We start from the raw sequence: 10,041 nt of genomic DNA on the forward strand, positions 1-10,041 counted from the left end.
ACGAATGGGTCTGTCGCGCGGCGGGATGATAACAGTCGGTGTTCACCTGAGAGAGAGAGAGAGAGAGAGAGAGAGAGAGAGAGAGAGAGAGAGAGAGAGAGCACCGCGAATATACTCCGTGGTTATTGTCGTATGATCGTGGACTTCATAGTAGTAGTAGTAGTAGTAGCAGTAGTAGTAGTACAGTAGAATTAGGTTAGTAGTAGTAGCCATATTAATCCTGTGAGTAATAATAGTAAATACATCATATAATACACAAATTATTAGTAATAGCAGGAGTAAAACCAAATTATTATTAATAATAATTATAATAACTGAAAAAAATGACATCACAGTGTTTAATATGACCTCACTAAGGGGTCAGCTGGTTGTCATTGTGGGGTACCCAGCTGAGTGGTTAGGGGCCTCAACAGCAGTCCTGTTCATGTGCCTACTCTCGCAAGGATGTAGCCTATATTATTTCTGTAATGTCAGTATGTGCTTCACCCTGGCCGTGCTGTGACGATATGAAGGCAGGCAGGGATTCTGGGGGGCCACACCCATCTCCCCTTTATCTCAATGTGACCCACAGCGTCTCTCATGTGCAGGCGAGACGGGTCAGTGACGTGTTCATGGGCAACGCGTCGCACTCTTTATTACTTAATTTCAGTGTTCAATGACGTCAGTGACAGGCTGATCACTGAGACCGTGAAATCGATCTTCTTTTCATCTTAATTTTAGTCCTTCTCCTTAAATTATAAATAGTCTAATTGCTCATTAAAACAACATTTTCTCAACTTGCTCACTTGAAAGTTTCTGTCTGCCGACTAACGCTGTCAACTGTTTCAATTCACAAGGCACAGAAAACACAGTCTGAAATAAAGCCCAGGCAATCAATTGAGTTCAGTTCATCAGAGTTTGTTTTAGAAGCCAATGTCATTGATATTTAGATGCATCCTGTTTGGTAACGTTTGGCTTTGAGACCTTGGCTGTCCTGTACGACACTTTAGCTGTCTTTCCTTATTTGAATTTAAAATGTTACAAACTGCTTAGTCTTTGTGACTGTTTCTTCTGTCCTAACCACTTGCCTGTGTAAAGGTAGGTGTTAGATCATCTCCAAAGTAAAAGCCTCTAAAAGAGACTCTACAGCAACAGTGTTTTTGTCCAGACACATAATAGGCTATAGAATCGTGCAATTATCATTATTATTATTATTATTATTATTATTATTATTATTGTTGTTGTTGTTGTTGTTGTTGTTGTTGTTGTTGTTGTTGTTATGCCTATCAGGTAATCCTGTGCCACAGTGAACAAAAGAGACAGTTACCACGCTACACTTTACTGTGTTTTACCACCGTGCACCACACTGGACTGTTGTATGAGACACAATTGTCAGCCGGGATGTGTGTGTTTTGTGCTTTGAGGTGAGTGGGTGAGAGCAGCCCGTGTTGTGCTGTGCTGACGCTGCACTCAGTGACTAAAGTTCTGGATGAGGATCAGCATCTCTCTTTGGGGGGGTTGCAGTGTGGCAGCACTGTCTGCATTGCAGGTACCTGGCTCCTGTGGCAATCTCTCCACAATCACAGAACCGCTACTCTGTAAGAAAACACACTGTGACAGACACACATACACACACACACACACACACACACACACACACACACACACGGACGGCTGCACAGTCACAGAGTGATGGATCGGCACAAACTGCCTTTCGGTGCAATAGGAAATAAAATTAGTCGGCTTTCAATTTGCTGCCCGGGCAAGGTATTGATCAGGGAGAGAGCGGCAGGCCAAAGCGCTGAGTGCGGTTACTGTCCGCCGGGACTTGCTGCCCACCAGTGTTGCCAAACACACACGATACGCAGAAAGCAATAAACAAATAAAGGGGTAAAGAGCCCCTACTGATTGCGCCTGGCACGTCACTGCACCGAGCTGTGGTGGGCTCAGAGTGAAACTCCAGCACAACGGCCTGTAACTGCTGACGCCAAGTCCTCAGGGGCCAATCCGAGCGGTGGCTATAGTTTGATTTCATTTTATTTCCTGTTGTTTACGTGTTTTTTTCTTTGTACCCCCGAGTGAAATCCACTCACTGCTGTTAACCTTCTGAAGGTGATATAGTGCGAGAAAAAGCATGAAAGCAAAAGACAAACCTTTCATGTTTTTCCTTGTGTTTGTTGCATTCTCACTTAACCCAAACATTAAGGAAATTACCGTCGGTTTGTTTATTCGTTAAACAGAGAAATGTAAAAAATGAAACACTTTTGAGTGTGTTGTGTGTGTCTGTTTGTCACAGTCTGTGTATCTGTCCATAGTGTGCAGTCATGGGACTGGAAAAACTGCAGCTCTTACAAGGAGTTTCAACTGTCAGCAGATTGAGATCAAAACAGTACAAGTTCCCCTGTCTCACTCAAGTAAATAAATTATCTTAATGAGTCACTCAGAGGGCTGAGCTGCAGCCAAAACCACCATGCCTGTGGCCGTCTGGGGCTGCAGAGAGTGAACACATACGACTGGACTGAACAGAGCCCAGCGCCATCCACTCTGGCAGAGAACAACACAACACAACGCAGCCTCGCCTTATTGAACCGGCTTTACACAATGTCAAAGGGAGAGGAGGGAAGGAGGGAGGTATTGAAAGAGAGGGACGGTTGTTTGTTGTTTGTTTTGTGCCGCTGTGTCTGCAGTGAGGTGTCCTGTTCTGGCTGCTCAGTTGGAGCGTCCAGTGAGATAAGGTCAGGCCTGGATTAATGAGCTCTGCGGGGACACCCGATTACAGTGATTTCCTCAGATTATTTGCTTTTAATAATTTAAACAGGAAGAAAGCAGAGGACCTGTCCCCAGGCACCTCCCAGCATGGGGGGGACTCCCCCTCTCTGTCTCTGTATCTGTCTCTCTCTCCCTCTCATCCTGTCTCCATCTCTCTCTGTCTCTCTCTCTCACCCCCCCCCGCCAAATTTCAATTTCAATTAGGTCTATTGGCACGACAACAATAGTGTACTGCTATTGCTGAAGATTTACCTTTTTTTTAACAAAACATAATTGATGAAGCTAACAATAGTCCCATAAATAAACACTATCGGTGATATGGACAATATTATAATTTTTTCAGAGCCACAGCCCCCCACCTCCAACCAGAATTCAAACATCACAGCACCCCCCCACCCCCGCCCCTCTCCCCCTCTCTGTGATTCAGAAGACCTCTGTTGGCAGCACTGAAGCTCTCTGGGTTTGCCAAAGCTTTTTAAGACACTACAGAGCAGCAACATAAATAACTGTCCAGCAAAAGCAAAACACTGAACTAAATAAAATGGCACACATCCACAATACGTCCACCCCCCTACTCTTCTCCCCCTTGCAGATGCAGCCCTGTGAGCACACATCTGAAAGCTGTGCATTTCTCTTCTGAAGCATGTGATTTAATTTATTTCCCCCTTCTCTCTCTCTCATCTTTCTCTGTGCTGTACTATGCCCTCTACTCTCGGCACTGCACAAGGCTGTATCATGCCCTCTACCCTGTGCTGTACTATTGTATACTGTGCCCTCTGCCTACTGCACTGTGCTGTACTATTTTGTATCGTGCCCTCTGTACTGTGCTGTACTATAATGTACTGTGCCCTCTTCTCTCTGCGCTGTGGCCTCTTCCCTCTGTGCTGTACCATGCCCTGTGTACTGTGCTCTACCATGCTGAACCATACTCTCTGTCCTCTGCACTGTGAAGTACTATGCTGTACCGTGCCCTCTGCCCTCTGCACTGTGCTGTACTATCCTGTACCCTAGTAGTGTGTGTGTATGCAGTGCCATAGCATGTGATGTGTGTAGTGTGTACAGTGCTACAGTGTGTGTTGTGTGTAGATGTAGAGTGAGTGCCGTGTTGTGAGTGTGTGTGAGACGTGCTGCAATGTGTGCAGTGACGTAGTGTGCTGTGTGTGTGCGTAGGGAGTGCTGTGGTGTATAGTGCTGCAGTGTGTGTTTGTGTTCTGCAGTGTGTTTATGTGCTGCACCACTCTATCCCCCCACCCTTTTCTGTTTCTCTCTCTCTCTCTCAGTCTCCCTCTATCTCATCTCCGTTCCTCAGTATTATTAACTCATTAAGCCTGCATTCTTAATTACACCCCCCTCCTCCTCTCTGTCTTCCTCCCTGTCCCCTATCTCTCTCTCCCCCTCCTTCTCTCCTTCCCCCCCCCCTCCAACTCTATCTGCTGACTCGGACAGTTTTGGTCCAGTGATTGATGGATTGCCCCCCCACCCCCACCCTACGTTTTCTCGCTATTCATTTTCACACATTCATACTTTTTCTCTCTTTGTCCCCTCTCCCCTCTACCTTTCATTCCTTCTCAAACCTCTCTCTGTCTCTCAAATGCTTTCTTATCTCTCATCCCATCCCTCTCCTTCTCTCTCACCCCCTCCTTCCTCTCTCTCTCTCTCTCTCTCTCTCTCTCGATAACCTCATTAATTCTGTATCCTGTGCTGGCCTGTGTATGTTGGAGGTCAGGCAATGGAATGTCTCTCAGATTATACTAATACCAGCTGGCTATGACGCTACCAGCACACCCCCACACACACCCACACTACCGCCACCCCCACATGCCCACTCCCACCCTCTCACCCTCCCTCCCTCCACACCCTGTCCTAGCTGGCACCACTACAAGAAAGACTCCTCTCTCCTCTCTCCTCTCCCTTCCGTCGCAGTGTATCACAGTGTGTGTCACAGTGTGTCTCAGTCTGCAGGCTCTGTCCCCTATTCAGTGTCCTCTGTCACACAGCTGAGACTGGAGAGACCCATTGGGAAGGGTCTCTCTCTCTCTCTCTCTCTCTCTCTCTCTCTCTCTCGCTCAGTTACTGCAGTGCTGCTCTCGAACTCTACCTCACAGCTATAAATTCCATTACAAAATATAAATCCTGAGAGGGAGCTATACAGAGCATGTTCCAAGAGGAAGAGAGAGAGAGAGGGGGAGAGAGAGACCAGGCCTGCAGTGACACAGAGAGAGGAGGAAAGGGAAGGAGGGAGGGAGACTCAGAGAGAGATTCAGCCAAGGCAGAAGTCAGAGTGGTGTTGTGTGCTCACCTTGTGTTCACGTCAGTGGAAACGATTAACACTGATTTTCAGCATATGGCTCCTCTGTGCGCCATGAGTTTGCAGTATGAAGGGCTCTGGAAAGAAAAGTTACATAAAAAGAGCTGAGGGGCTTTGCTGAAGCCTTGTCTTTCCTCAGGCGCACATTCTGATGTGATTTGATGTGCGTCTTTGTGTGTAATCATACCTCTTGTCCGCTTGTTTGTCTCGGCACGGTCCGAAGTTCGGACGGCATTGGGATGGTTCGACTTTGCCACCAACAGCTTGTCTTTAGTCTCAACCCAACTAGTCCCCTCTCATCTGTCCCTCTGCCCTTCTGTCCCCCTGTGCGTTTGTGGTCTATGCCCACGTATCCAGCGATGCTCAGTGTTCGGGTGCCACTACAGCACAGCAGCAGCCGCAGCAGACAGTCACAACACACCTGAGCCAAACCCCCCCACCTCCACATGAGGGACGGGCTGTCAGTGCAGGGGCTCAGTGTAGCGTGAGGCCTGTGCTACAGACAGACACCTGGCTTGGATACAGCCTGCTCTACACGGCTCTGTGCTGCAGCGTCACATGAGAAGAGGCATAACAACAATGCTGCTAATACGTCTACTATTTCTACTATAACAAATTAAAATAATAGTAGTAGTAGTAGAGCAAGAGGTGTGTACACTGTGTGGCTGGGAAGCTGGTGTTGGGGCAGTGTTGGCACAGTTTTGGTGCAATATTGGCGCAGTTGTGGCACGTGCCGGTGAGATTTGCTGTATTGTGTTACTTCTGCCTCAATGCCCCCTCCCACCACCCCCAGAGAAACTCACTCTCCTCCTCCGACTCTCTCCTAGACAGCTTGTGCCCCCCCACGTCCTGCTCCTTCCTCCCCAGCAGCTCTGCTCACCCCCCAGACACGGCAGGAGCGTCCAAGCAGAACAGCCGCCCTGCCCCCCCGCCTTTGCTGCTCATCTACTGCTCTTCTCTCCTCCTTTCCTTTTCTTTCACCTCTCCTGTGTCCTCCTTCTGTGTCTGTGAGTCTGTGTGTGTGTGTGGATGTGTAGATGAGTCTGTGGATGTGTCTGTGTGTGTATCTGTGTGTGTGAGTGGCATGGTGTTCAGTCATGCTCTGAGGACACAATAAGGCTCTGAGAACACACAGGGGACACACTGAGGACACAATGAGGACACACTGAGGCCACTGCAAGAACTGCAGAGCATCAGACAGCAGCTCTCTCTGCAGCCCCAGTGACTGCGGTGTGTTTTGTTATCGTTCTGGGGGTTCATTTGGTTTGGTTTTCCGCTACTCGGTTTGTTTAAAGAGCGCCGGGTTTGTTCCGCTGTGCTGCTTCTCTCCGCCGCAAGCCAATCAGAACGCAGCGAGACCATGAAGCGCAAAAAGGAGCAGCAGCAGAAGAAACTGAAGAAGAAGGAGACTGACAGTAGCAGTACCTCTGACAACAATACTGACTGCACACCACTGTTCTGCTGGGGGGCAGCACACAGCTCCCTGCCCATCTGGCGCAGAGATTAATCCCCCTGGGCGCTTAGCGCTGATAAAGCCTGGCTTAGCGAGCAGACAGCAGGCAGCCGGCACTCAGCACCAGGCAGCATGTGAAGAGGGGCGCGGGGGGGCAGGGTGTGGTGGTGGTGGGGGGGTGGAGGCACGCCGCCATCATAGCTTTCTCAGGGCCCTGATATTATCACTGGGACTGCATCACCCCCCCGCCTCGCCACTCTCTCTCCCCTCCTTTTCCTCTCCCTCTCCCTGTCTGTACCCAAACCTCTCCCTTGCAGTATTGGACATTGTTACAGGTGTAATTGTTGTAATAGTTACAGATGCAGGTGTTGTTATGGATATAGATGTAGGTGTTGTGATGGTAAAGGGCAGGGGAACGTCCCTGGTTGTAGGTGGTGTTATGGTTTCAGGTGTAGGTGTTATACATTACCAGTGAAACGTTTTAGTACACCCCCATTTTTCCAGTTTTTATTGAAATTTAAGCAGTTCAAGTCCAGTGAATAACCTGAAATGGTACAAAGGTAAGCGGTAAACTGCCAGAGGTTAAAAAGTTTAGGTTACCAAAAACTTAAAAATATTGTACATTTCAGAGTATAAAAAAGGCATTTTTTAGGGAACAAGTAATGGGTTAACAACTTACAGCTGTTCTGCAGCAATGGAAGTAAATAAAGCCTTGAAAGTTGATGCTAACAATTCCTACAGGTGTGCCAATGTTTGATGATTACTTACAAACCCTCTGTCTGTATAAAAGCAGTGTTGGAACAGACTTACTACACCCTCTTAAGGATTATTTGGACGGTATTGTACTGCAGGAAGTAGTATATTGTTATCATAATGGTGAGAAAAAGGCAATTAACAAAGGAAGACAGACAGACCATTATAACCCTTAAAAGTATAGGTCTTTCCTTGAGAAAAATTGCAAAGAAAGCCAAGGTGTCAGTGAGTACAGTTTCCTACACCATCAAAAGGCACTTGGAAACTGGAGGAAACTCTGATAGGAAGAGGTCTGGCAGACCCAAAGCCACAACAGAATCAGAAGACAAGTTTCAAGACAAGAGAGTCAACAGCTTGCGTGAGAGGCGGCTCACAGGACAACAGCTTCAAGCACAGCTGAACACTGGTCGAAGTAAGCAAGTCTCAGTTTCAATAAGAAAAAGAGGCTTGCCTGGGCCATGAAGCACCGCCAGTGGACTACTGAAGACTGGAAGAAGGTCTTATGGACTGACTAATCAAAATTTGAAATCTTCGGTTCATCACGCAAGGTTTTTGTATGCCATCGAGTAGGCGAAATGATGGTTCCTCAGTTTGTCAAACATGGAGGAGGACGTGTGATGGTCTGGGGCTCTTTTGCTGGATCCAGAGTCGGTGACTTGCACAGAGTGAGTGGCACCCTGAACCAAAACAGCTACCACAGCTTTTTCAAATCATGGAATTTCCAGCACAGTCTCCAGACTTAAACCCCATCGAGCTGGTTTGGGATGAACTGGACAGAAGGGTGAAAGCAAAGCAACCTGCAAGTGCAACACATTTATGAGAACTTCTGCAACAGTGTTGGGAAGAACTTTCCGAACAATATTTGATTTCCATTGTAGAAAGAATGCCATGAGTGTGTTCAGCTGTTATATCTGCAAAAGGTGGCTACTTTGATGAGTCACAAATTCAGATGAATTTTGTTTAAACAAAACGATTCCATGATTTATTTTTATCTCCAATTGTTTATTTGTTCTATGCTTTAATTTCAGAGTACATTGAGACATTAAACTGCGTACATTTCAATAAAAACTGGAAAAATTGAGGTGCTCCAAAACGTTTGACTGATAGTGTAGGTGTAGGTGTTGTTATGGCTATAGATGTAGGAGGTATTATGGTAGTTGTAGGTGTTGTTATGGTTGTAGGTGTAGGTGTCGTTATGGTTATGGGTGTAGGTGTTGTGATGGGTATAGATGTTCCAGCTGTAGGTACTGTATTGCTGTGTTGGTTCCCTGGAGGCTGTCTTCCATCTCCTCTGCATTCTGCACAGGTGTAATGCTTTACCTGCAGTCTCAGCCTCTCCTGGGACTGAGATAGAGATGAAGAGAGAAATAGAGATAATGGGGCGGGTACAGAGAGGGAGACAAAGACAGTCTTTGTTGTGTCAATCACATCTCTTTGTGTTAAAACACAACCCCCAGCTCCCTTTAAAATATGCAGTCTCTGAATCTACTGATACAGCACTGGCTCCTATATTTAATATGAGTGAGCGTGCAGTACTGTGAGTGAATATGTGAATGTGAGTGTGTTTGAGTGTAAGCCTGTGTGCCACTGAGTGAGTGTGAGGTTTAGTGTAAGCATGTATGTGAGTGTGTGTTTGAGTGAGTGAGTGTGTGCATCAAATACATTAGGAATGCAGAACTGTCCTGTGGAAGAGTGAAACACACACAACGGCAACATTCAAGGTTTTTTTATTCAGTCTCTTTGATCGGTATATGCATCGTATTTACACATCACTTATTTACAACAAACAACCTTCAAATAAGGTCAATAGTATATAAAAGAAATCTGTGCATAAAACAACAGATTTGTTTTTTCCTGTTTGTTTTGTTTTTCAAAATTTGCAAAATTCAAAGAAGCGGAACCAATGAAGCAGGACAGAGGGGACTAGAGGGACTGGAGAGATGGGGACACGACCTGTCAGTGAATTTCTTATTATATATTTATTTTTTACATTTTTTGCATTTTTTTTTAAATATATTGAAGTGAAAACCTCAGCATCAGGATACTAAACCAGCACACTGTGAGAGTGAGAGTGAGAGTGATGTGTAGGGCAGTTAGAGTGACATTAGAGTGAAAAAGAAAGTGACACCTTTCAAAGGTTTGTCTATGGAAAACAGGGACAGGGAGATGGAGGGGAAATATGTAGAGGGAGAGACGGAGAGATGGGGGAAAGGGTGAGAGAGGGAGATGGAGGAATCAAATAAAAACAGTGATAATTGCTGGGGAGGGGTTCTCTATGGCTTTGCTGACCTCTGACCCTGAGTTAAAAGTACAGGGGAGGGAGGGCACTGTGTCATAGCAATAATAAGCAGTGATTAGTAACAGTAAGCGATAGAACTTCTCTCTCCCTCACTCCCTTGCCCCCTCGCTCCCTCTCTCCACTGCTCTGTCCTGTGTGCTGTGTAGCAGTTTTCCTGAGTCAGTGGGGTGCCAGTGTGATGTGTGGAGTACTATGGGGGCGCTGGCGTGATGAAGGGCAGTGCAATGTAGTGGGGGGGGGGGGGGGGGGTGGTTGGCTGGCGCGACGTCGTACGGCAGCAGCTGTACCCCCTGCGGCTCCAGATGTTTCTGTATGTTCTTATTATTCCAGATGTTGATTCCTGTGAGATGAACTGACAATGAGCTCTGACAAATCCCCCCCCTCATCTTCCTCCTCCTTCTTCTGCCTCCTTCCTCTCTCTCAGTGTGGGCTATGGCTTCTATGGTTACTGTGGCTAAAACCTCACTGCTGATACAAAAA

The sequence above is a fragment of the Amia ocellicauda genome, chromosome 5 (genome assembly GCF_036373705.1).
Source record: "Amia ocellicauda isolate fAmiCal2 chromosome 5, fAmiCal2.hap1, whole genome shotgun sequence".
Lineage (NCBI taxonomy): Eukaryota > Metazoa > Chordata > Actinopteri > Amiiformes > Amiidae > Amia > Amia ocellicauda.